This window comes from Dipodomys merriami, unplaced genomic scaffold (genome assembly GCF_024711535.1).
Source record: "Dipodomys merriami isolate MVZ:Mamm:240054 unplaced genomic scaffold, mDipMer1.0.p SCAF_99, whole genome shotgun sequence".
Lineage (NCBI taxonomy): Eukaryota > Metazoa > Chordata > Mammalia > Rodentia > Heteromyidae > Dipodomys > Dipodomys merriami.
In genome coordinates this window covers 1,581,350-1,609,181 of record NW_027206612.1, presented here as the reverse complement: position 1 = coordinate 1,609,181, position 27,832 = coordinate 1,581,350, and the positions used below count along the sequence as shown (strand labels likewise).

The 27,832-nt window shown below is 43.2% G+C and overlaps 1 long non-coding RNA gene across 4 annotated transcripts in view; it reads left to right on the top strand.

The window, feature by feature from the left end:
• Positions 1–27,832, top strand: part of LOC138822104 (uncharacterized) — a 100,775-nt gene that overhangs the window by 42,929 nt on the left and 30,014 nt on the right. For all 4 annotated transcript variants that reach the window (XR_011370352.1, XR_011370350.1, XR_011370351.1 and 1 more), the window contains one exon: positions 23,482–23,578. This is a non-coding gene — a long non-coding RNA (uncharacterized lncRNA). The remainder of the gene's footprint in view (positions 1–23,481; positions 23,579–27,832) is intronic.

Here is a 27,832-nt window from a genome sequence, read left to right as displayed (position 1 = left end):
TCTCTTCATCTCTTCCCTCAAGTTGGACAATGCATTCATTTCTGGTGCCCCTCCCCCAATCCGTACTCTAACCCTGAGAGTCTTCTCTTTCCCATAGGCCCTTTTGTGGGTCCAGACCTAGAATTAGAGGAGCCCATGAAACCAAATGTAGACTTCCCAAGGCAAGGGTGACTCCCTCTAAGAGAGGTAGGGTCGCCTTTCCTCTACTGCAGGGGTTACCTAGGCCCCGGCCCCAGGGGACAGTGGCAGGACCTCTGGAGAGCTCTGCAGGAAGCAGAAGAGGAAGAGGTGCTTCCATATGGTCTCTTAATGCATTAACTGATTTCTAAACTGCCCTGGGAAACGGGGAGGTCTCAGTTTCTTCCCACTTCGTCCATGAGGTTGTGAGGATGCTCCGCTCACTATGCTGAGAAACCGGGAGACAGTCTACTTCCCCTTCCTCATCCAGCTCTGATCAGTTTCTAGCCTCTTCCTAGTTAAGGGTCAGAGGGGGATGGGTGGCAGGCCAAATATCTCAACCCAACTTTCGACTCCTTCAAATTCCTGCAGAAGGTGGACGTAGTCCTGTTTAGGAAATGAGACACTTGTCGCCTGGGTCCTCAGTGACAAGAGAAGAGGGACCTGAAGACATTTTGAGGCGTTACTTTAGAAAGAAAATATATAGTTACTGGTACAAGCCACGCAGGTGGCTAATTCTGCTAGTAGAACACACACTGCACAGTTGGCACTATGTCTTACCTAATGATCTCGAAAACAATGCAATATAATACAATTTTTTAGACTAATATAATTTTTGAGTTTCTCTGAGAAAACAGAACATTGTGTGACTGCAGTTTATGGGAAAGACAAGTCAATTTCTCAAAAGTGCTGCTTGGTAAAAGGTTGTTCTTGACCAAAGAGAACTCCAGTGCCAAGGAAAGCAAAGGATCAGACCATGCCAGTTGAAGGCTCCTAGTTCATTCATCTCCCAGTGTCTAAATGTAGTGACAGCTCCAGCCTTTGATCTGGAAAAGCATGTGCTGAAATGTGTATCAACATGTGTATCAAAGAGCTCCAGGACTCACATAAAATGTCTTAAATAAAATGGTGATATCATTTAAAATCCGTAAAAGCATCACTTGCTCATTATTAAGTGAGATTCATACATAAGTACCTATTTGTTTTCAACAATAGGTGTCTCTTACATTTAACTCATAAAAACTGGGGTGAGTTTTCATCTCTCTATATTATGAGTAGGGAGACTGAGCCAAATTTATTTTCTTGACAAATAGGTAAGATCATTTTCCCACAAAAATATCATAGAGTTGAACTTTGTGTTGAGTCAGGGCGGGTGAGCTTCGTATCTTGAGTCAGGACAGTTGAACTTTGTATCTTGAGTCAGGGCGGGTGAGCACCGTCACTTTGTAGAGCGAACATGCTCTGTGGTGCTGTCGGGGCCAATTACCATCATTCCACTGGGGCCTCCACTCCTCGCAGGGAGGCCATGTCAATAAACCAAGCCTTCCAAGGCTTCATGTGGCTGCAATTAAGCCCCCTCCCCATGGGCTTGCAGAATCTGGGCATACTGTAGATAAATCCAGCCTGTCTGAGAAGATGGGAGAAAGTAGGAGAGAGCCTCCTAGCATCTAGGAGGCACAGCTCAAAGCTCAGTCTCTTCACTCCAGTGATGACTTTTATTACGTCCTATTGATTTTCATGTTACAGCCCACTTTTGAGAGGAATAGCTGCAAGCAAAGTTACTGTCAGTCATCTCTGCCTCTTTCATCCTCACCCACATGCAGGCTTTATTCCATACCACAAATGCAGCATCTTCTTCATCTCACATCCCCAGATATGAGAAAACAGACTCAGATTTCTGAAACCCACTGATCTGTGTACCATGCTTTAGAGCAGGTGTGCAAAAGAATGCCTGGTGCGCTGATAGCCCATGTCCTGGGTGAGACTGAGCAGGATGGGTCACTCACCTTGGGTTTTGGAACAGTCATCAATTTTCTGTTTTTGGCTATGTTGTAAGAGGGTACTCAAGATCCTCTTCGGATCTTGCCTGTAATCCCAGCATGCAAAAAACCTATGTAGGAGGCTGAGGCTGGAGGATGCTAAGTTCCAGGCCAGCCCTGCAACAATGCAACACTCTGTCTTTAAAAAGCCAAAGCAATCAAAACAAATAAATCAAGAACATGTCTTCAGAACACTCCTGAAGAGGAACATTTGATGGGGTTAAAGTCAGTAGACTGCGTTAGGCCAAAGATAAGATAGAGATAACACTTGCTCCACTGTGCACACATTGTCATGATGCACTTGGGTTACACAGCTCCTTGGCATTAGGAAATTCAGACTCTGCAGCATAGCACTAGCCTGGTCATCTGAGCCCTGTCTGGAGCCCAGGCTTATCCTGAGTTGGGAGAGTTCCATCCATGCAGAAGATTTTACATATAGCCTCCATTGGAGGGCTCAGTTAGCAAGGAGGACAGGAACATTCTAGACCTGAAAGTAGCCCACATTGCCTGCAAACCAAGGATTGGGGTTGACAGCCCTATTCTTCTGCAAGAACAACCTTATTCCAAGGGTGGGAGGGTGGTTGTAAGTGGATGCTAAGCACCAGCGGGGAACACACTCCGCCAGCACTTTGGTCTAAAGAGACTCCAAGCAGAGAGCCTAGCCAGAGTTTGGATGGATTTACAGACTAATCAGTATGCAAAAATTAAAAAAAAGATATTAAAATAAAAATTATGCACCATAACAGTTGTGTTCAACCACAAAATTTCTGTATTTTTAATTATTATATTACATTCAGAGAGTTGTCTAATATTAGGACATCTTCAAGACCCCACCCCCCAATGAAATTCATGCCCATGACAAACCCCATTGGGAAACATTAAAGTGCTTGTGTTATAATGGATTTGCTATCCCAACATTTCAGAGAAATGGAATTAGGAGATATATGACCACATTCTGTCTGCCTTTTCTACCTGCCAGTTACCTATTCTGTAGGATGTGTTACACTCCCTGTCCATGGCTGATAAACTGTCCATTGCATGCATGGAAAATATTTTATCTGTTCCTTAGTTGATGGATGTTTGGCTTGTTTTCCATTTGTAGCTATTAAAAATTATGCTGGGATGAACATTTTTGTGTGTAGATGATAATGTAAACATGTTTGTAATGCTGCTGACTACCTACTAACTTCTATACTAGAAGTATAGAAGAGTTTCAAACTTCCCACATTCCTTACATTTACTGTTACCAGTTTTCATGGAGCACTTGCCTACTCAAGCTGTTCTTTTATTTTAAAAGGGGTATTTTGTGTTTTACTGTTGTATATAAGATATATATATATATATAATATATATATATAATATATATATATATGTGTGATAGGTATGTGTAAGTTCAGGAAAAAAAATCATTGAATATACAACTTAAATTTATTTTTTCCCATTCAGTTGATTGACTTCAATCTTTGAAGATGTATTTTGAAGCAGAAGAGCTTTAACTTTTGATAGAATGAACTTTATTTCTGATTTAGTAAGCTGAATTTTTAGTATCCTACTTAAGGGATTTAAGGGACATATTATCTTGTACCTTCTACTAACTTAAGGTATATTAATATTCTGTAGAAAATCAGAAGTGGCACTGTGGCTCAAGCGGTAGAGCACTTGAACTGAAGAGCTGAGGGACAGCACCCAAGCCCAGAGTTCAAGCCTCATGACCAACCAAAAAAAAAAAAAAAGAATGTTCTACATAGAAGATCATACCATCTGTGAAAAAGAGACTGTACTTTTCCTTTCCCAATAGAGATGATTTTATTTATTTCTCTCTATTGGTTGAACTGGCTGGAAGTTTCATTGCAGTCCCTGATGAAAGCAGTGAGAATAAACATTCCTATCTCATTCCTGATTGAAGGAAAAAGCTCATTCTTTTCCCCATCAAGTAGGATGTTAGTATTTGCATGTGGTTTGATAGGTGTTTTTACCATGCTAGAAAGGTGCCATGGGTACCTGTGGAGTAAGTGCTATGGTGAAAAGAATGGAAGGCTGCTCTTTTTGTATGTATTTGTTAGGGTCACTGTGTGGCATTGTCTCTGTTCTGTCAATGCTGTATATTGCATTGATGAATCTGAGCCAACCCTGCATTCCTGTGTTGAATGCCTGTCCTATGTTCTTTCATGTATTTTTTAATACGGGATCAAAGGTACTTTATGGAAAATTATTGAACCTATACCTACAGAAAATTGGTTTGTAGGGTTTTTCTTATTGTGATGTGTTTGTATTCTTTTTATCAGAGTGATTCACTGATCTCAAGAGATGAGAGGGAAAATCGCTCCTACTTGTTATGTTTTGTAATAGTTTGTGAAGGATTGCCCTTATTTTTGTTTTTTTGGTTTTTTTTGTTCCCCTGTCTTTCACTGAGGAATGTGTCAGTTTCCATAGATTTGCACATTTTACCCAAATTTCTTTTTCTTACTATGTTCCAATTTTATTTCAATGTAGGCAAAGAATAATAATTTGTGTGATCTCAATCATCTGCTAACAATGATTTGTTAAATTTCTTATTTATCATGGAAAATAGTCTGTGCATTCTACTTATGCTAGTGTAAGGGCCCTAAAGACACTGACATGTCTAGATGCTGTATAGTGATGTTACCTACTTCCTTTTTTCTGTCTATTCCCTAATCCTAGCCATTATTAAAATGAGGGTAGTACAATTACAAATATTTTTACTTATTTGTTTTTGTATTTATTTCATTTATCTATTTATTCTTTTCATTTCTGTCTTGCCTTGGCTCTTGTATTTGGGGTGTCATTATAAAGTGCAATTATGCTTATAATTGCATGTTTTATGTGGTTGGATTATTTTATTTTTATAAAAATTCTTCCTTTGTCTTTACTAACTTATGTCTTAAAGTCTATTTTATTTAAAAATAGTATCACCTCTCTTATTCCCCCTTTTCTAGTGATGATAATTGCTGTATTTTTAAAAATCATTTTTCTTTAGCTTTTTCAAGTATTTCAGTATAAAACATACATACTATGTCCACTGCACACAAATATAGATGGGTATATATACTGACAGGAAGTATCTCCCCAAACTCCCAGTAAATGTCTAAAAAATAATGGGTACTCATCAAGACCTCTATACTATGACTTATTTTTCTATACACAAAGCTACAATAAAAAATTACCAGTGTAAGTGATTAAAAGATAACAAAACAGAACTATTAAAACAACATACTGGGGCTGGGAATGTGGCTTAGTGATAGAGAGCTTGCCTAGTGTGCATGAAGCTCTGGGTTTGATTCCTCAGTACCAAATACACAGAAAAAGCCAGAAGTGGTGCTGTGGCTCAAGTGGTAGAGTACTAGCCTTGAGCACAAAAAGGCTCAGCGACAGTACCCAGGGCCTGAATTCAATCCCCCGGTAAGGAAAATATCCCTAAAAAGCTCCATTTCCATACTTTTCTATGAGTTATTGCTATCATGTATATCATACATCTATAAGCTATAAGCCCAATGTGTGTGTGTGTATGTGTGTGTGTGTATGGGGGGGGTCTTGGGGTTTGAATTCTGGGCCTGGGCACTGTCCTTGAGCTTTGTACTCAAGACTAGTGCTCTACCACTTGAGCCACAGCTCTACTTCTGGCTTTTTGGGTGTTTAGAGATAAAAGTCTTGCAGATTTTTCTGCCCAGGATAGCTTCAAATCATGATTCTCAGATCTTAGTCTCTTGAGTCGCTAGGATTATAGACATGAACCATCAGAACCTGGCCCCTGAACACAATTTTACGTATAGTTACTTCTTTAGGCAGTTTCTTTTCAATCAAATAAGGGAGAGTTATAAGCATAAACCTATTTGCATAACTCTTGCTTACCCAGGAATGAACCTTACAGATGTTCTTTCCTTGCATGAATCTAGCAGATGTCTCCACTTGCAGGATTGCTTACTGCTACATGTCATCACCCTACAACTCTTCTCATACAATACCCAGAGCAACCCGATTAATGCCATGTCTAGATTTGCTATGTAGTAAGAACAATATACAAATACCTTATCCTGATTTATAGGGCTTTGCAGAGCACTTGGTTCCTTTACACCATTTCTACCTTTCTCCCCCTTTTCCAAGGCTGCCACACCAAATCTTTTCTCTGTCCTGTCACCAGTATCTCAGTCTAGACTTGTATATCTACAGTTCTGTATCTAGTCTATTTCTTCCAGACAGTCATGTGACAAATTTCTTATCTGCTGAACTTAGAGAAATCTTTGTGGAAATAAATACTCTTATTTTTCTCTTCATTCTCTTACCTTGTCTACTTTCTTTGCTACTGTCATATTAATATTAGAGTTCATTGGAAAGGTTGCACACAGCAGGAAGTTTTTGTCACCATTTTGACTCTCTTGTTGCCTAATGAAATGTATTGCCAACACTGCAGAGCCTCAGTGAAGAGTGGGGGTATTGTTGAATGTCACTGAGACAATGGGAGAACTTGTTTTCTCCTGTATCTTGTAGCTCTTTCTCTCTAGCATTTTGATATTATATGGCTATCTCCTGGGTTGCTGCTTTTACAACTTTATTTCAAGGACTATTGGAAGGAGAACATGCTATCTTCACATTTGATAAAGAGGGAGAGAAGAGCATCTGAGCAGGTATCACTCTGAGTTGTGCCGAGCAGCAGTGGGAGAATTAGGCACTTGTGGGTACAAAGTCCTCCAGCCACCATTGCCAACTACAGAGACTCAGGAAGCTCCTGCACTGGAACCTGCAGTGTTCTTTAGGTTTTAATGACTGCACTTGTCACCACATTGACCTTCTTGGAAAGGTAGTGTCCAGATTCAAAGAACACAGCCCAAGGGTAAGTTAGTCCATTGTAGTTGAGATGGAAAGCAAAATGTGAAATGAAGAAGGCCAAACAGGGAGCAGGATGGAGTTCAGACCAGAGGAAATCAGTGACAGCAGTGCTGCCTGGAGTCCATCACTTACGAGATAAATACCTACCCAGTAGATTAGTGGATTTGGTCAAGATGATGACCAGCAGGTGTAACCCAATAGCAGACTACAAAGAGCATGGCTGATCAGCAGCCCACTTCTTGGAGGCACATGTGCAGGCAGCATCTTTGCAGGGGCTGAGCCTTGTGTTTATACCTTCAGAATGTGATTTGCTTCACTCTCCTCTCTCCTATCCTGTCTGGTTCTTCCCATATCATCATGGATGTAATGCTATAGAATTTGATAACAGATACCCAAGTGCAAAACTTGCTTTGAGTGCTACCCTCATTGTTATCACTAAAACCTGGGTATTTTGTGCCTCTAAGCCCCAAAATCCAGGTGTCTTGATGGAAGAGCAGATGAGGAAATAGAATGGCTGTATCATGTCAAGCGTAGAGTCTTTATACAACTCAGTTCTTTCTTCCTAAAAATCTGTGGGCACCATTAGACCAACCCCACACTTTTGATGTGAGCATTAATTTAGCTAATATACATGAAGCAACTAAAAGAGTATCTGGCACAGAGTAGGTACCCAATAAATAGTAACTATTTTCTTGTTAGAAAAGTAAGTTAGATGAACAATGAGTTAGGTGAACAATGCTCGTATCTCCAGGGCCTGTAAAGTACTTGGACATCTGCATTACACATGCAATTGACGCTAAGGTAAACACTGAGATTGTTCAAAGCTGGAAGAAGGATTTGAAGCTGTCACAGTCCAGGGTCATCCTTAGAGATAACCAGAATGTCTGTCCTCAAAAGACTGAGGGTGTGTGAAGGTGAGGGCCTGTGGTGCACTTCCCTTTGTGCCGATGTCTGTGGGCAGAATAGAATACACATTCAACACACCAAGCTTACTTACCTAGCTATCAGTTGGCCACTGCCTCCAGGGCAGTCTCTCAAGGACAGGAATGGTTCCATGGAAGATGTCAGACTGAGTTGAGTCTGTTGCTGGCAGAAGGGGGAGTGTGTTTGCTCTCGGGATGGAAAGGCAGTGGGTCCTCAAGAACCTGAGCTGGACTGTGCTCAGGGGAAGAGGGGCAGGGCTTCTGGTCAGGGCCTGGCCCAGGGGCAGTGTGCGTCCTAAGGCATTGGGAGACTCAGAAAGCCTTGGTTAGCAAAGAGCTTTTTCCCCTTCTCGCTGCCTCCAGCCGTGGCATACGATCCTCTTTACTGATAAACTGCTGCTTTTTCACCTAAGTCAGAGGCCCAGTCTTTTTGTAAGCCCCCCCCTTCCATTCCCATCCCAGGTAGGATGAGTGGGAGTCCTTACCAGGGTTCCAGGTGCAGATCCTGCCCCAGCCTCCCTCAGCCCGGCCTCCCGTCACATGTGCTCCTGTTCTTGGTGCCAGAGGATGCCTTTACCCCTGCAGTTCCTGTAGGTCTCCCTCACTTTTCTAGGGTTTGTTCAGATACCATCCCCTCCCCAGTGTGACCTCTGATGCATTTCACTTTTTCTGCTAAGCTTTATTAAAACCAGTTACTGAGCAAAGCAGTCTATTTTAGGCAATCTATCAACATTCAATACAAAATGCCTTTCAAGCCAGAAAGAAGAATAGCAGGCCTTCTCTGGCCCATTGTGGAGGCTTAACCAACGGCATTTGTCAAGGAGGGCTCTGCCGACATGGTGGAAACGGAGCAGGTTGACAGAGGGGCACAGCAAGCCGCACGGCCTCCACTGGCAGGGCAAGGATTCCTGTGGACAGAAAAACACTGATGAAGAGCTTGGTTTTTGGAACCCAGCCAATGAGATGTTTCATTGTGTGTCTGCTATTCATTAACTGCACGATATTGGCAGAGTACTCAGTCTGTCTGTGTCCTAATCTATGAAATGAGAATAATAATACCACCTACTTCACAGCATTGTGGAGAAGATAAAAGCTCATATACAAAAATACTTAGGATAATGCCGAGCACAAAGGAACTTTGCAATGAATGTCAGCTATAATCATTATTTTATTATGCATTTTTAACATGTAGCAAGACTAACATGGCAGCTCAGACCCAGATAATAGAATATTTGAATCCCTAACTCCTCTTGCTCAGTTTTTTTTCTCATTGCAGCACTTTCTGGTATTTTTTTCTTCCTACATAGCTCAGTCGACAGACACAGATTCACATTTAAACTAAAATGAACATTCCAGTCTGTCTGACACAGATTTCCCATTAAAAATTAGCATACTGACATTATGGTTCAACCATTAAGAATTGAGTCAGCAACATTTAATCTGCCAGGAGCACATCAATTCTGGGTTTAAAGATGAAACAAAGGTGCTGGGTCCCGAGTGATATGGGCTCACCAAGGTGACCAGGTGTGGTCAGCCATGGTGTGGTCAGCGGGGTGTGTGCCCAATCCACCCATGCAGCCGCTCTGGGAGCATCCTGCGTGTGCCTCAGGCGTGTGGGGCTCCAGGTGTGTCCCATGCACATCTGGCTGAGGGGACAGGCCCGGCATCACGCTTTGCTCTTGTGACCTGTCAGTCCTTACTTGGCCAGACACAGACATTTCTGTTCCTTGTTCTTCCTTGTTCTGAGAATATCCCTTTGACCAATGTACACATCTGGGCTCTAGCAATCAGACAGGAGCCCCAAAACAGCTGGCACAGAGAGTACGTAATCTGTGCAACATTGTGACTCCCAAAAGGTGTGCAAGTCTTGACCCCCATCTCAGGTGACCTCATGTAGAAATAGAGGTCACTGAAGATGTAATTAGTTGAGATGATGTCATAGTGGAGAGGCTGCTCCTTAATCCTGCATGACTGGGTCACTAGAAAAAGAGAAAAGAGACACAGAGGAGCATCCTGAATGACTGGGGTCATTAGAAGAAGAATAGAGAGACACAGAGGAGCATCCTGAATGACTGGGGTCATTAGAAGAAGAATAGAGAGACACAGAGGATCATCCTGAATAACTGGGGTCATTAGAAGAAGAGTAGAGAGATACAGGGGCCATCACCAAGGCATACAGATACAAGGAGGGCAGAGATTGGAGAGACTGACGTCTGCCATGGCAGCCCGGGTATGTAAGAGGCAGCATGAGATTCTCCCTGACCAAATTCAGAGGAAGCTCAGCCATGCTCACACCACGTTCACACCGTCCTTCCAGCCTCTGGAGCTGTGAGGAAATGCACTGTCACCCGGTGGACGGTCTTTTGTTATGGTTATTCTAGAAAACGCACAAGTCACCCTGCTCCACAGCCATATCCACAGAGGCTAGACCGACACCCATTATCCGAAGGGGCTATCTTAGGCTGAACACTGTTTTACATGAGGTTAGAAAAAGGAAGTGCTTCACTGCTCTTTGAATGCTTACTTGCTCAATGCAAACAGGTAAGACTATTTTGTGGGATACTTTCAGCGCAAAAATGCCTTGTTGCAGTATTAGTAGATGAGCTCAGATGAGCAAACTGCGTTTTCCTGCTGAAGAAGAGCGACCCACGGCATGATTTAATTAGTCAGTCTCTTGCAAATGGCTGGTTTAGAAGAGAATGGCTCTGGAGTGAGGTATCTTTGTAGCATGTTTATTCCTCACAGATTCTGCTCCAGTAAGCACATGCAATTCGACTTCAAGGAGTAAGCTGTGCATGGATCATTCTGCATTGCTGCAATGGAGACTTGTAATGATTCCTGTCATCTTATAGCCTGTTTTTAGCTAATGTGTTTCTAAGTTCCTTCTTTGGAGAATCTGGTCCTGACACCAATGAGTAACTTACCATATAGGTTGACCTGGTGTTAGTAAAGTGGAATCTGTTGGTTATGGTCTGTTTAATCAAATATTGCATCTCTTAAAAGAATCAAGAGAGAATAATTTGCTAGGGAATTCTCATTTGAGCGGACAGATGATTCTCAAGGAATAAAGTGGTTGATTCCATAGAAGTAATGATAGCGCCAGCCGTGCAGTGATGAAATGCAGGGTGCTGTAAATTTTGTACCAGGAGCTCTTCAGGCAGCCCTAGCCATTTGGCAATGCATCTGCATTTCATTAGCGACCTTTTATCGGATTTCTCCCTGTGTGTGGCGGCACGGAGGCAGCAAGGAAGGCCCAAGGCTATTGGCACGGATGATCATTTAAAAACCCCACCATTATCACTGTTTTTGGATTATGTAGCTGTGAGGAAACAGAAGCAGGTCTTTCCAGCTCGCGAGATCATGTATTTGCCAAATGAGTGGTTTTGAAAATTGGCCTCCCTTTGCTGAAACACGTTTTTCTACACTCGAAGAAACCTCTGGCAGCAGAGCGAAATTTGTCAGGATGTAGGAGGCAACTTGGACACTGAGCATTGTGGTTATTTTTTTTAACATTTGTATTGTGGAATAGAGAGTAGCCAAATACAGTCTTCTGGGATCTCTCCTCGCCCCTGTCAGGGACACCAGCGGAAGGGTGCCAGGGGGCGGGGGACAGCACAAGCCAGCAGTGACCAGGATATTGGAACAGAATTCTGCGCACCCTGTTTGTGGGCACCCACTTAGCTGTAGACAACTCTGCAGGCAACATGTTGGTTAGAAACAGGGGAGTAGGGAGGGGCTGAGAGAAGGTGCTAAGGCATCTTCTGGAGACACAAAAGTAGCTGCGTCCACATCTGATTCAAACGCAAATGCTCGTCTTCTAGTCCTGGGAAGCTTGGCAGAAGAGAATGAAGATGCAGAGTCATATTAATATAGAGAGACCCAAACCAAGAAGCCTCTCACTTGTCCCTGCAGGTTTGGGTGGGGAAACGTCTCTCCACACCCTGAGATAAGCAGAAAGCAGTGGATGCCACGGCCCTGGCAGTGGCTCACACAGGGAGGGAGCCACGGAATTGGTGAGCATGAATCAAAGCCCACAAGTGGGAAATCAGTAAGGAGCTATCTTCTCTAAGGATCAATGGCTTCGAGTTTGTTTTTAGGTGACTCCCCAAACAGTTCTCGCATTGGAAATGGATCTAGGGCTTTCTCTACTATGTCACCTTGTGTTCTCACTTCTCCAATCCTTAACCCTAGAGACCAGAGTGTCTGATGAGATTGCTACAAATGCTTTGCAATCATGACTAACTTAGGAACCTTTATGTAGCTGGAGAGGGAGGAAGACTAAGACCCTGCTTTCTTGGCTCAGTCTCCAAAGGGAAGATGTTTAAGTAGGTTATGGTGAGATCACCTTGGCCCAGAGAAGCCAAGACCACATGCTTCCACAGATGCAGACAGAGCCGTCCCCCAAGGGCAGGGTAGACTAGCTCAGGTGCACAAGGAGGGACAATGGTCTTCATGGACCTGACAGGTCCTGAGAGCTCCAGGTCTCCCACAAATGCCCATGTTACTGACTGTCCATTTAAAGAGATTTGAAAAAGCAACCCCAGAACTATTTTCTTATTTTTTATCCAATGGTTCTTATCTGATTGGTTCTGGGACAATTTGGAAGAGGGAGAATGGAAGTCCAGGCCACTGACATACCTCTTAAGCTTGCAGAGGAAGCAGCTGGTTCTTGGCTGACATTCTTATCACAGCCATGCTGGCATGGCGATGCCTGCCTTATCCTGCTGGCCAGAAGTCAGGAATCCCACGATGGTCCCGGTGACATGTGTGGAGGGGGGTTGACCCCCTCCTCTGCCTGCCTTTGCCAACTGCATCCAACTGGTCTAACATTTCTCATCCTCCCTTTCAAATGGGGAGTTCAATGCCTTCTCCCTGGTGTGGGATGGACTTGCTTCTAACAAACAAGAGAAGACATGTGGAGAGCAGGTCATGAGAACCTCAGTAAGGTTTGTTGCTTATTTTCTGTACCTCTCTGTCTCTGTCTGTCTATTTGTCTCTGTCCCTCTTCCTCCTCTCACCACCTCCTTCTCCTCCTCTTTTTATTCTTTTTCCTATTTCTCTCCCTCTCTCTCTCATCCCCCCCTCTCTTGATTTTCAAGATGATTTCTGTCCTATGAAGGGGCTTGTATGACTGTGACTGAGGTTTTCAGCCCCCAGCCACTGAATTCAGTATTACAGTTGCTTATACTGTTGGAATCTCATGAGACATGCAGCACCAATTCCTGATTGTGTGTGTGTGCGTATGTGCATGCGTGTGTGCATGCACATGTTGTTATTATTATCATGGGGTATGCAACGAGGTTACAGTTCTTTCTGTAAGGCAGATTATCAGCACAATGCGTCTTGATCAATGTCACCCTCCCATCTTCTCCCCCCTCTTCCAGTCGGCTCTTGACCCTAGTCAGAGCATGACTTTTTGAGCTGTAAGTGGGGGTGATTTGTGTTGCATCATCTCTCTCCGCCCCTCTCATGCAGCTTCTCCATCTCCAGGTGGCATGGCTCTCACCTGGGCTCATGGACTCAGCCTTGTCCCTGGTCTGGAAACCATGGGCAGAATCCACCTCCTGACTGGTATTCTCACTGGCATCAGAGGGACTGATTCCAAACCCTGGGCGGCTCTGCATGTATTGGCTGTGCCTTCTGGGAGCAACCTCTCCCTTCACTTGTCACATGCTCTGTTTGGAAGAAGTCCAAGAATCTCTAAGGGGTTTTGTGAGACAAAGAATGGGCCTCACATTCTGACAGCAAAAATTGATATGCTTCCCTTCCGGGGTGTCATCTCCAGAGCATTCTCATATCCTTTCTTCCTGAATAGCTTACTGCCCACAGCCAAGTCAGACCAATTCCGAGAACACTTTGTCTCATGTCTGTCCTCCCTGCCATCATCGCATTCACTCCTCTTGCCATCACGCCATCCTCATCCACCATCCTCTCCACTGCCTTACTTCCTCATGCAGAGCTGACACTTACCCCCCAAAGGGAGTGCAGGGACCGGGTTACTTTCATAGACAAATAGCTCCAAATGACCTGAGGGTGAATGCCCTGCTTTTTCCACTGAGAAAGTAGATTGGTGCTTCACAGGGGTTTATCTTCATCTGTAGACCTTTCCCTTTCCAAATGAGAGCCATCCGTCTCTCTGCGCCCTGGTCTCCAGTCAGACCAAGTATGTGTTATCTCACACTGTAATTTTGTGTAGACTTGTAATTGTAAGTCTATGGATATGAAAAACTTATGCAGGTTTGTCTTCACATAAGATCTAGTGTTCCTCCGACCACTCTACTCAAAGAGTAAATTTTGCACAATTAACTAAAATCACATTTTCTTGCTCCTGGGATGCCATGGGCAAAGCAATTCTGTTAACCTATATTAAATCATGCCATAGACAGGAGACCGGCCTCGAGGCCCTGGTACTTGCTTTACTGTTTATGCCAGTAGTGGAACTTGAACTCAGGTTTTCACATTCTTTCTTTCAAGGACCACTACTTAAGCCATTCAGCCACTTTTGCTTTTTGTTGGTTAATTGGAGAAAAGAGTCTCAAAGGTTTGTCTGCCCAAGCTGGATTGGAGTGGCAATCCTAGCATCTCAGCCTCCTGAGTAGCTAGGATTTTGTACCTGAGCCACTAGGGCACAACGCCTTTCCTTCCCTCCCTCCTTTCTCCTTTTTTTTTTTTTTTTTTAACATTTGTATGATTCAGCGCTATGTAGGAGTTCCTTACAGGGCCAAGTGCAAAGGAAACCAATCAAAATAGGAGTACTTTCAGTTATAATTAATCGGTGAACATTTATTGAGTGACTACTGTGTATCCAGAACCTTGCCAGGAGCAATGAATTACAAAACTCCCTTCTGTGTGCTATAGATAATTTTACGGAAGCTATTGACTTTTAAAATCTTCCCCATATGCCTTCCATTTCTGCAGCTATTTTTATGGTGATAATACTTTAAATAAAAGCTACTTGGAGGAAAAGAACACGTTCATCCAAATGCTGTGCATCTGCGTGATGAGCGAGTTTTTGGGTGGTTGTTGGCAGCGGGGGCTGGACAAGGGGATTTGAGGGAGGCTCAGGCGGAGTGGCGGCAGGGCTGTGGACCTGAAGCAGACTCACGTGTGCTTCAAGTTCCACTATTTAATCCTGAAAGTCCTTTCCTTTCCTTTCCTTCCTTTCCCTTCCCTTCCCTTCCCTCCCTTCCCCTTCCCCCCCTCCCTCCTTCTCCCTTCCCCTCCCTCCCTCCCTCCCTCCCTCCCTCCCTTCCTTCCTTCCTTCCTTCCTTCCTTCCTTCCTCTTTCTTTCTTTCTTTCTTTCTTTCTTTCTTTCTTTCTTTCTTTCTTTCTTTCTTCTTTCTTCTTTCTCTTTCTTTTTCTTTTTCTTTCTATCCTTCTTTCCTTCTTTCTTTCTTTCTTTCTTTCCTTCCCTCCCTCCCTCCCTCCCTCCCTCCCTCCCTCCCTCCCTTCCTTCCTTCCTTCCTTCCTTCCTTCCTTCCTTCCTTCCTTCCTTCCTCCCTTCCTCCCTTCCTTCCTTTCTTCCCCACCTCTCTCTCCCCTGCCTCTCTTTTGCAGTACTGGGGGTGAACTCTGAACCTTATGCTTGCTCTACCATGTCAGCCAAGCCCCCAGCCTTGTTATCTGTATCTTCATTTTTCAATACTGTCTTGTGCTTTTTGGCATAGGGTTGACTTTGAAGATGCCTGCTACCAACTGTGGTTCTCCGGTTAAGACGGAGGCCTCATTAACTTTTGACTCGACAAGCCTCCCATTCCAATCACAATCCTCCAGATCTCTATCTCTCCAGCTGATAAGGTTCTAAGGTACGCCACTACATTGGCTGCTAATCCTGAAATTCCTTTTAATTTCTTAACACTATACCCATATTCTGACTTACAATTACTCAGCTTCCACTTCGTGCTCTGAATGCTTGAGTCTTTGCCAAGTTTTAGTCTCCACAATACTGTTAGAGAGTGAGGCCTCCGGGAATCCACTCGGTCATGAGGAGAGTCCATCACCCGATCCTGGTGTGTACTCCCAGTGACCAGGTGCCCGAACCTGTACAACTGGCTGGCTCCTTGATCTCTAACTTTGCAGCCTTCAGAGCTGTATGATATGTTTCTATTACTTGTAAGCAAATAATGGCCACTTTGTGGCCATTAAATGGTTGTGGTAGCAGCCGAAAGGGACTAAGGCAGCCAGCGGTATCCTCCCAAGACACCTTTTTGTGAGTCCTTCCTTTGTGCCAGCTCACAGAAGAGAGGAAAAGGTGACTCTGAGGTACTTCCCACAAGCAACAGCGTGTGAGCCAGCAACTTGTTAAGGGAGCATCCCCGGGGGAAACGGATGAGGAGTTTGGAAAACATGACAGGAAAAGGGAAGAAGCAAATGGAGGTTGTAATTCTAGGCTAAGATCTAGAGGATTGTTTCAGCTGGCCCAGAGATTTGCCGAGCTCACAATGTTTAGACCTGACTCAGGCCTTCTAGCTTCTGCATGCCCCGCCCCCCAAACCCTTTTTTTTGGGGGGGGCAGGCATCCAGAGGGAAGGGGCAAGACTTTATAGCTGTCTGTAAGCAGCCAAAGTGACCTATGGAGCTGAGGCAATCCTCAATGGTCTACAAAGAGTGCGGGCCCATGTCTTCACAAGCAGAAGCTCCCGGGGCGTTTCACCAGACACTAAAAAAGCTGTAAAGAAAATCTACAAGGCTGAGTGCAGAGTGCTGGCCACTACTGTCAGTGGTCAGTCATAGCCAAACCCATAAACAAGCAAGGTTGGCCCTTCCTGACAATGCAAAGATTGCAGTGTGCCAGTCTCCCAGTAGACAAAGTCCCACAGATATGGTGCGTGGGTGGGTTGTACCCGCTTTGCCAGATATTCTGATGTGCACTAGGGAACATGTGCAAAAGTGTAAGACAGTATGTATGCCTTGCTCCAAAAGATGAGGAAAGAGTAATTGGCGAGATATCTGTATATTCATGAAACATTTGCTAGAGCCCAGTCCTAGCACTGAATGCAAAGGTTATACGTGTGATACCATTTGGTCTTTGCTGTCAGAAGTCGACTGTGTAGAGTGCAAGGGTCTCACGGAAATGAGATTCAACCTGGTGTGATGAACACACACGACCATGCAATCAGAGAAGAGAAGCACTTATATCTTTGACGGAGGCAGACCTAAGTTCTAAGAATGAGTAAAATGACGAGAAGAGGATTCAAGGCAGCCAGCGTGTTAAGACTACTGTCCACGTATCTCCCCGCTGTATTGAGTAGGCTGTGCAGGAAAAACTGGTGAGAGAGACCAAACGTTTTCTTGCCCAGCTAAGATCCATGTGCTGGAAAGTAGGTAAACAGGCAGAGAAACGTGAACATGATATTCAAAGCAGCGGTGTTTTCCAGGAACATCCCAAGTGGAGGTAGCTCCATGCAGCTAGGCAGCTGGAGAGAGAGAGAGAGAGAGAGAGAGAGAGAGAGAGAGAGAGAGAGAGAGAGAGAGAGAGAGAGAGAGAGAGAGAGAGAGAGAGAGAGAGAGAGAGAGAGGGAGAGAGGGGAGGGAGAAAGGGAGAAAGGGAGAAAGAGAGAGAGAGAGAGGAGGACAGGCTATTCAAAGGCCTGCTGGAGGACTTACAGCCATCTCTGGTGAGTACTGGGGCATTACTGGGGCATTAACGTGAGAGTGACAGGGTCATAGTCATATTGGAGAAGCATACTCCATCTGTCCACCTGATTTGGAGACAACCTTAAATGCTCTGGGCTGATCTTTACGTCACGGCTGCTCCCGGTGGTCTCAGCACTTTGCCCTCTCTGTTACTGTAGCTTTCAGTTATCTGAGCTGAAGAAACTTATCTGAGCTGAAGAAACTTAGCTTAGTCTTTCTGAAACCAGGAGATATGGCAATGTCTGGAGACGTTTTAGGTTACCATGATGTGGCGATTGCTGTATCTGGTAGGTAGGGTTGGTGATACTGACCAAACATCCTGCAGGACACACGCAGTCCATCAGTGGCAATGCCAGGAGGGCCGATAGTGGCCCATCTCTTAGAATGTTCTCTGCACTGGGCTTGGATCTCCTATAATGGGAAGGAAGGAGTGAGGTTGTTCTTAATGGGGCTGCACTTGGGTAAGCAGGTGGACACTGTGTCCTAACTATTTTCTTGTGACATTTTACTGCCTCTTTTTCCATCCCATTTACAAAGATGATTTTTATGTATTATTCAAAATCAAAATTAACCAACAAATATTGAATAACTCTGTGCATAAGCTCTGGGATTAGAGCTATGAATAAAACATAGAATTTCAAACCCATAAGTGAGGCAGACATCTGTAAATCCCTGGGTGACTAGAATAAGAACTACTAAGAATGTATCAAGGATGCTTTAAGTCAGATGCTTAGTGGGAGAGACTGTACAGAGCTGAGAATATTTTTATGGAATGAGGAGAAATGGAGTTAAAATTTGAGGTGTGTTTAGGGCCGTAACAGGGTAGAGGTTGGGAAGAAGGTAATGTAAATGACTGAAATTCCCTAAACAAACTTTGAAATTGGCAAGGGCTAGTCTGAATATGGTATATAAGTTATCTAAGCTATCTAGGAGATAAATGCTCCCAGGGCCCAGGATAGAACGTGAAGAGCAGATTGCTGATTTCTAAATTAAAGAAAAATCATCTTGTTGGGGGGTTTAATTTTTTGAGTTCCAAGTATATTTTAGATATGAGACCCTTGTCCGTTGTATGGCTAGTAAAGATCTTCTCCCAATCCGTGGGCTTTCTATTGATCTTGCTAGCTATGTCATTTGCCCTGCAGAAGCTCTGCAACTTTATGCAATCCCATTTGTCCAACCTTTCTTTGATTTGTTGTGTTTCCGGGTCTCTATTCAAAAAATTTCGGCCTGAGCCAAGGAGACCTAGGGTTTCTCCTATTCCATCCTGTAATGTTTTCAGAGTGTCTGCTTTGAGTTCAAGGTCTTTGATCCATTTGGAGTTGATTCTGGTGCAGGGTGATATATAAGGATCTAGCTCTAGTTTTCTACATGTAGTTAACCAATTTTGCCAGCACCATTTACTGAAGAGGCTGTCTTTCTTCCATTCTATTGTTTTAGCTCCCTTATCGAAGATTAGATGGCTATAGGTCTGTAGGTTCATTTCTGGGTTTTCAATTCTATTCCATTGGTCCTGAGGTCTGTTCTTATGCCAATACCAAGCTGTTTTGATTACTATGGCTTTATTGTAGAGTTTGAAATTTGGTATTGATATTCCTCCAGCAGTGTTCTTTCCCTTGAGGAGCGTTTTTGCTATTCGGGGTCTTTTATTGTTCCATATGAATTTTTGGATTGCCTCTTCTATTTCCTTGAAGAATGAGGTTGGAATTTTGATAGGTATTGCGTTGAATTTGTAGATAGCCTTGGGAAGTATTGCCATTTTCACGATGTTAATCTTTCCAGTCCAGGAGCATGGGATGTTTTGCCATTTTTTCAGTTCTGTGTTGATTTCCTTTTTTAAGATTTTAAAGTTTTCATCATAGAGGTCCTTCACTTCTTTAGTTAAGTTAATTCCTAGGTATTTTATTTTTGTGGGGCTATTACAAATGGAGTTGTTTTCCTAATTTCAGCCTCACTTTTCTCATTGTTGGCATACAGAAAAACCATTGATTTGGGGGGGTTAATTTTATAACCTGCTACTTTGCCAAAGTTTTGAGTCAGCTTGAGTAATTTGGGAGTGGAGTCTATGGGATTCTTTAAATACAAGATCATGTCATCTGCAAAGAGGGAGAGTTTTATTTCTTCTTTCCCTATTTGGATCCCCTTTATGTCTGCATCTTGTCTTATTGCTGTAGCTAGGCATTCTAATACTAGATTGAAGAGAAGTGGAGAGAGTGGGCATAAATAAGTGGGCGAAAGACTTAAAGAGAAACTTCTCTGAAGAAGAAAGAAGGATGGCCAATAGACACATGAAGAAATGTTCAACATGCCTAGCCATAAAAAAATGCAAATCAAAACAACATTGAGATATCACCTCACCCCAGTTAGAATGGCAAAAATCAAGAATCTAACAACAACAGATGCTGGAGGGGATGTGGACAGAAAGGAACCTTACTTCATTGTTGGTGGGAATGTAAACTTGTTCAACCACTTTGGAAAGCAGTATGGAGGTTCCTCAAAAGACTTCACATAGAGCTCCCCTATGACCCAGCAATCCCACTTTTGGGCATTTACCCAAATGTTTACAAACAAGACCACACTAAAGCTACCAGCACAACAATGTTTATTGCAGCATTATTTACCATAGCTAAGATATGGAACCAATCCAGATGCCCCTCAGTAGATGAATGGATCAAGAAAATGTGGTATATATGCACAATGGAATTCTATGCCTCCATCAGAAAGAATGACCTTGCCCCATTTGTTAGGAAATGGAAAAACTTGGAAAAAATTATATTAAGTGAAGTAAGCCAGGCCCAAAGAAACATAGGTCCCATGGTTTCCCTTATTTGCAATATCTAGTATATGTATGAGTCAAACGGAAAAGGTCAGATAATGTGATATCAGGAAAATGAACCCTTAGATATGTATTTTAATGTTTTTTTCTTTCATGCATGTGTTTCTAATGCATTTATAAGATTATCTCTTTGTTGCTTTGTATGTCCCTCCCCCACAGTATAACCCCTGCTTTCACTATATTTGATGTCAGTATAACTTGTGGAGGAGATGGGGAAAAACCAGTTGTTTAAGGATACAGGTGGACCTGTTGCAACAATGAGAAGTACAAGTTGTCATGTCCAAAACCAGCTTTACAACATCGGTGCGGGGGGGGGGGTGGTGGTGAGGGGGGAAGGAGAAGGATTGGGATTGGGGGGGAGGGGGGTGGCTGGGAAGGGATGTGAAGGGTAAACCAAAGGAGGAGGATGCAATGCTTGGTAAGAAATGTACGCATTATCCTGCCCATGTAATTGTAACCCCTCTGTACAGTATGTTCACAAATAAAATTAAATTTAAAAAAATAAAAAAATAAAAAATAAAAATAAAAAAAAGAAAAATCATCTTAAGATTTCACAAAGCCATTGTCAATGCCTTCATCATAAAAAATCCACAATGTAGATCTGAGGATTGCAGCTCAAAGCCAGCCTGGGCAGGAAAAGCTGTGAAACTCTTATCTCCAATAAACCACCAGAAAACTGGAAGTGACGCTGTGGCTCAAGTGGTAGAGCGCTGAAGAGCTAAGGGACAGTGCCCAGGCCCAGAGTTCAAGCCCCACGACCAACAAAAAAACAAAACAAAAACACAGTGTTGCATGTCTTTGTAGCTTGGAACAGGCTTAAATTCTGTTAGCTGTCTGACCATTTTCAGCACACCATCAAGTTTAGCCAGCGGTTAATGGCTTTCCCAGAAGTGCAGGAATGAAGTCGCAAAATCAGACACAGGTGCTTGCTGTCTCAGAGGCAATGCCTGGCAAAAGACTACAAGGCAACAAACATCCACTATTGAGCTGCTTCATTTATGTGACCTGTGACCCTTCACTCTAGAGTAACTGATGCCCAAGTAACGAGATTTGGAGAGCACATGTCTCTCTTTGGCCCCCCAAATATGGGCCAAAGGTATTTACTGAAAAATCCAGATCATTCATCTCAGACATCCAAGACTCACACTAAGAACGTCTGAGAATGCTCTGCCAACACAATAGTGCCCAGTTCTTTCTCTCCTTGGCCTGGAGAATTTTCTCTGTTTGTTTGGGTTTGTGTTGTCATTGCTCCATTGTGTGCTGGAACTAGAGCTTGAACACAGGATCCTGTGTTCAATTAATGAGCTTTGTGTTAGATAGTTGGAGGTAAGAGTCTCAAGGACTTTTCTAAGTTGGCTTCAAACTGTGATCTTCATGTCTCCACCTCTTGGGATTACAGACATGGGCCATCAGTGTCTGGCTTGGATAATTTTCTTGATTTATTTTCCTTTGTGTTTTTTGTTTTCTCACTTGTTCTCAATTTTGTTGAAATCTGTTGTCACTTATTTAAGCTCTAAATGGGATATAATTTTTCCTTGACTGATGATTAAGCTACTATTTTTGTAATCTAATAATTGCCAAACTATTCAAAGTTAAAGCAATAAAAACCTTTTAAAAAACCCATTTCTACAATAAAGTAAAAAAATTCAAGTGTTTTATTATTATCAGAAGTTGTTATATTTACAGTGAACTAAACATAAAACATATTATTTTCTAGCTATGACATTAAGTAAACAGAATATTCAGCAGAGGAAAATAATCAAGAATCAACATTTAGTATAAAAAGAGTAGATGGGCAGAAGATTATTTTGTCCCTCCAAACCTACTTTGTTATCAGATGAAATATTTGTTTACAAATAATATTTCCAGAATGTTTTAGAATTCCCAAAGGACATTCAGATGGTTCCATGTGTGATTCTTCCAATATCCTCTTAGGTTTTGTTGTCAGACTTACTTTTTCTGGTGGAAACACTGCAAGTTATATTCAGTCATGTATGCCACTGGCTCCTACCCATCCCATCTAAACACCTGTGAGCTCCTGTCACAGCCCATGCCTGCCAGTCATCCTCGATGCAAGGAATCATCCTCATGTCCGCTGCATGTACAAAACTTGTGATCCTTGGTGTTTCGGGGTCAATGAAATACAATACATTTTAGTTAAACTCTCAACCTAAATTACATACCGTCTCCATGCATATTTGTAGCCTCATTTAAGATCTGTGGGAAAAAAAACCAGTAACCAAAAAGAGTTTGAGCACTGTAGATTTTGTTACAGCTATAGTTCATACATTTAAAATACATCTATATTAGTAACTAAGCTTATCTACTTATAACATAAAATAATTTATTCTTAAACTTTTGTATTATCTATATTTTCTAAATTCAGTTTAATTCCCTAAGCATTTAGCATGACACAAGGGTAATTTTATGCAAGGTGTGTCTATAATTATTATGGGATATACATAGCTCTGCTAAATTCAAATAAGCACAAATGATTTTAATAAACCTCTTACTATGTATGAGGTATTATAGTCTTATGGTCTATAAGCTCTTAGATGTTGTGACTCACTTAATCCTCATTTTGTAGATTCAAAGACTGAAACTCATAGACATGTAACGGTTTTCATATTGTATCATAAATATAAATCATCAAAAGAAGTAATCCAGAGCTTCCTGTTCCCCCAAACTATTCTAACCCTATTTTACATGAAAACTACTTTTTCTATGAAAAGAAATCTACAATTATATTGCTACTCCTTATAATCAGGGACACAATCCAGCATCTACCAAGAAGCTAGCAAGAATACTCTCTCTTTAATCAAGGAGCCATTGTCTCTACTTTCTGAGAACCTAAGAATTCTTGTCAGGGTGTTTCTCCAGGGGCCTTCTTCTTCATAAATGGAGTCTAAAATCAATAACATGATCGAAGCATTGGCAAAGGAAGAAGAAACTTCCAACAAGTTTATTTGCTAATATCACTAGATTGAACTTGAAATCTTAAAAGTTACTGTGAGTTCTCAATTCACAAAACCATATCTATACAAAGGAAGAAAGAATACATATTTCTTCAACTATGGCCTGAGCTAGATAGATCTTCTATTGACAACCCTTATTATCTTCTATTGATAACCTTTATCGTGTAAGTGTAGATATCCAAGGAGATACTTTACCATATTAAACAGCTTTTCCAAGATCCTGTCTTTCTTTCCAGATCATGTGACCTTCATCTTACATCACTTTTACCCAGGTCTGTCACTGGACCAATGACCAGCCAGGCCCACCAAGGCTTTACCTGCTACCTGGACAACCTTCTGAAGCAGTGAGTTTGGTGTGAGTCCTCACAGGTGAGTTTGGTTTCTAGTGTGTCAGAACTTAGTTCCCACAGCCACTTCTGAAGCCTGCTTACTCTGTTCTTCAGCATCTTCAGAACAAGGTAAAAAACTGATGTGAGTCACTAGCGGTTACACAGACTTTAAGTGGCAAAAGAAAACTTAAGGTCTTTTTAGCATGATGCTGAATTCAATCCTTGAGAATGTGTCTTGAGCACAAGGCTAAATGAATGGTAGACTTAGTTTACTGCTGAATTTAAAATGGCTGAAAACTAGATTGGGAATGTAGCTTGATGGTAGAACACTGGATTCCATGCCCAATACCACAAAGTAGAATAGGAACAGGTAAGAAAGGAGAACAGAGGAAAGGAAGAGAAAGGAGAGGAAAGAAAACTAAAGAAGAAGAAAAAAGGACAGGAAAGAAAAAGAAAGAAATCAAAAAGAAAGAAGGAAGAAAAGAGAAAAGAAAGAAAAGGGTCAAGAAGAAAAGAATTCAATCCAGGAAATGACAATTGGAGAATTGGAATAATGATGTATACATTTCTGTTTTCTCCAAAAGATGCATGAAACAACTTATAAAGTGACAGAAGGGAAAGTCAGAGCTCTATCAGGGACGTCAAAGAAAGCAGACATTGGGAGATGGAGACCTTCTCGGGATTTGTCATTATCAAAAAGAATGACATGTTATAGTGTTATAACTTAAAGGTTTACCTAACAACTCTGTGTGCCGGGCTCACCATGTGACCCTCCCCCATCTTGTAGATGTATCATGAGAATTAAAGGCAAGACGATATAGAGAAGGCACTTGGGATAGTGCCTAGGACAGACTCAGGACAGGAAGTTGAGACTACCTTGTCCCTTGACTATAAAGTGAGAGTGGATATAAGGTCTCCTGGAAGTTTCCTAAGGATCAGATCTGAGGTTTTCCAGGAAGTTAGGTAAAAATCAATACAGCCTCCAAGTATTTACCGCAGGTCTGCTCACTTCAGGTATGTCACACTGTGGAGAAAGAGAAAGGTCCAGCCATCTTCTGTCAGCCCTGAATGATGGCTCTCGCATGTCAAGCACTGGCGTTATACAGGACACACAAAGAAAAACAAGAGCAGATTCCAGTCCCCAGGGCTCAGAAGGCAGGAGGACCACAGACATGCTGAGATGCACTGATCACAAGCCAGGGGCTTCTTGTTGGAGGTTTGGAGAGAGCATGTGCCTGCAAGCTACCCAGCATCAATTTTCATTATGAACTTATCCAACTTAATAAAAGGGAAGATGGGCTTCTCTCTACCCAGCCTCATCTTATCTACTTTGTGCCAGGATGGTGTGATGGAATGTACTCCAGAGACTGAGAGACCTTTTTTTAGCTTCGGCTCTGTGTCCATACAGGCACATCACTCACCTTGTGAATGAGGTATTCCTTACTCCTCAGTAGGTAGAACTATCCCCAACAGAGGCCCGGGGGCTCGGCCGCAGCCTGAGCACACAGAGCCAGTGGGTGGTTGACTAATTTATTGAGGAGTACAGACTTGAAAGTGTACCCACAAGTTCCAGCATGCATGAACCCAGTATCTACTTGGGACAGCTCTGGTCAGGGTCTTCAGGCTGGACAGGCCATGTCTTGATTACAGTTATTACAAGTTTCTAGAAAGGTTATTCTAGACAGTTTCCCAAGAGAGAGAAAACCAGGCAGGTGCTGGTTGCTCATGCCTGCAATCCCTGCTACTAAGAGGTTAAGATCCGAGGATCAGAATTTGAAACCAGCCCTAGGGAAGGTAGGTTTGTGAGACACTTATCTGCAATTAACCACCTAAAAGCTGAAAGCAGAGCTGTGAGGTGGAGACAGAGACAGAGAAAGAAACAGAGAAACAGACAGAGACAGACACCAACAGAGAGGAAGAGAGAGAGACTATCTTGAGCTTCTGCTGCAAGGGCTTAAAATAACCTCAACTTGTCCAGTGAATACCTTTTTGTCTGCGCTCCCCTCTTCCTGGGGTTTGTTCCTCTCTAAAGTGAGTTAGGATTATTTGTGAGACTTTGAGCTCTCCCAGGCAGCATCCAAATGCTTTTCAGACAGATGGTGCCGTCTCTGTCATCCCTGCGCAGACAATTAATACCTGCTCAGCACGCTAACAGATCAACGAGTAAATGAAGAAATAATACGGAGGAGGGGGCATAAATAAGTGAATGTGATCAGCCTCCTGCCCGCCATCACCTGGACTAGTAATCATGAAAAATAAAAAGAAGAGGAGTCTGTGGGGAGGAGGCAGAGCCTGGAGCAGCTGAAAGTCACCGGGCAGGTTTGAGAGTGCAGGAGGCCCCTGTGAGTGGAGGGGAGCAGCACCACCACCTCCAGATGGCAGGGACACTGACATTCAGCTGCAGGGCAGACCTGAACACAGCGGCTGAGCCCAGCTCTTGGGCAGCTGGGCCTGTGGCTGGACCGAGTGGCAAGCTTTGGCTGTGTGTCCCTGAGGCCCTCAGGGCGGCCATTTCTCTGAGGCAAGTTCCTGGAGCTTCTGGTTCCCCACTTGCCCACTCTCCTTGCAGTGGTCTGTGCGTGTCCCTTCCCCGCCTCAGACTTGGGAAATGCTAAGAGCTCAGCCACCACCCACCCTGATGTTGGCGATTTGTCTCATTGTCCACCAACTTTCCCCCTGCTTGGGATGTGTTTCACCCGAGGACCCCATGTTCATCAGCACGGGGTCTGGACGGGGTGCTGGGCACACAGCTGCGTGGCAGAGCAGGGAGCTGCCACCGTCTCCTCTGAGGTCTCCGCCTCTCTGAGCATCTGGAGCCTTCCATTTCCTGACCTCCAAGACAGAACCAGGGAGCTGCAGGGGTTCGGCAGCCAGGAAGGCAAACCCTGCAGCACACTGGGCTCTGGACCTGCGCAGGAGGAGACACTGGAGACATTTCAGCTTGAACACGTGCCTACCCAGGGTCTTGCGTGTTGCAGTATATAACAAGCGAAACACGCTCCTTCTGCCCTGAGTAGGACTTCAGAGCAACATAGACAAACCAACCCTTTGAGAATCGCTCTGTGTGAGTTCACATGAGTCCCCCAGACACCAAGCTCCCCACCTTCACTCTCCCCACAGATTCCAGAGAAGACCAAGAGTCCCATGCAAAGATTTCCATGCTCACCACCCCGGCAGGCTTTGTGGGAGGACTTGTAGATTTGTGGAGACCCACTGCTCCCATCTTTGTCAGATTTACTCAGTCCAGTTATCTGAGAAATACAGTATTTAATTAGGTCTACTCTCTCTATTCTTTAAAACTGTGAACAGAGCCTGACAGGCAGCCCAAAGCAAAGGCTTGGTCTGCACTCAGCCTCCTCGGCCCCCTGCACGGGACAGAGCGGCCTGGGAGGGAGTATCCCAGCAAAGCACATGCAGACTGAGACTCTCAAAACACACATTATCCTGCGCCTCAAAGGAGCCTAGAGGAGTTCCTTGCATGCATCTCTGAAGGACAAGGCTGGATTACAAGATTACTCCAAATTATTCAGAATGGACGCACAGGCAATTATGGCTCTGTAAACAAGAGGCTTGCTGGGTAGATGTCTGTGGGAGCAGTGAATGGTGAAGAAAGTTAATTTGGAAAGGAAGCTATTTATAGCAAAGGGACATTTCAATTTCTTGTTTCTTTTTTGCTTTGATTCTGAATGAATTGAAGGCAGAGACTGGATTTGTCCAGCCAAGTCCTCAGCACCCAGCATCAAACAAGCAGAGTGGCAGATGCTCAACAGATTTGAATGAAAAATGAATGAAAACTCTTTTTGTTTTCCTGAATGCAACTCATGGTAAAATTTTTTGTGTGTGCTACATTTAGTTTACTTTTAATGTTTTTTTATGAGGTGTGAATATTTTAATGTAATTCTGGAGTGGGCTCTCTTCTGACATATGTTACTAGATGCCTATAATCATTATAATCAGTCTGTTAGTTATCAGGCTGGTTCTAAATCTTTATTACTGCCGAGAGGATAAAACAATATTTATTTGGAGCAGGTTGGATGAAGGATTAAAAACTGTGGTTTTTAGTGGCTGTGGTGGCTCATGCCTATAATTCCAGTTACTTTGAAGGTAGAGACTGGGAAGACTGAAGTTCGAGACCAGTCTGGGCAAAAAGTTCATGAGAGTACATTTCAACTAAGGAAAAGCTAGCTATCATGATCCACATCTTTTATTCTACCTACATTTCAAGAATCATAAATAGGAAGATCACTATTCAAGCCAGCCCGGATAGAAAGACATGGCCCTATTTGAAACAATC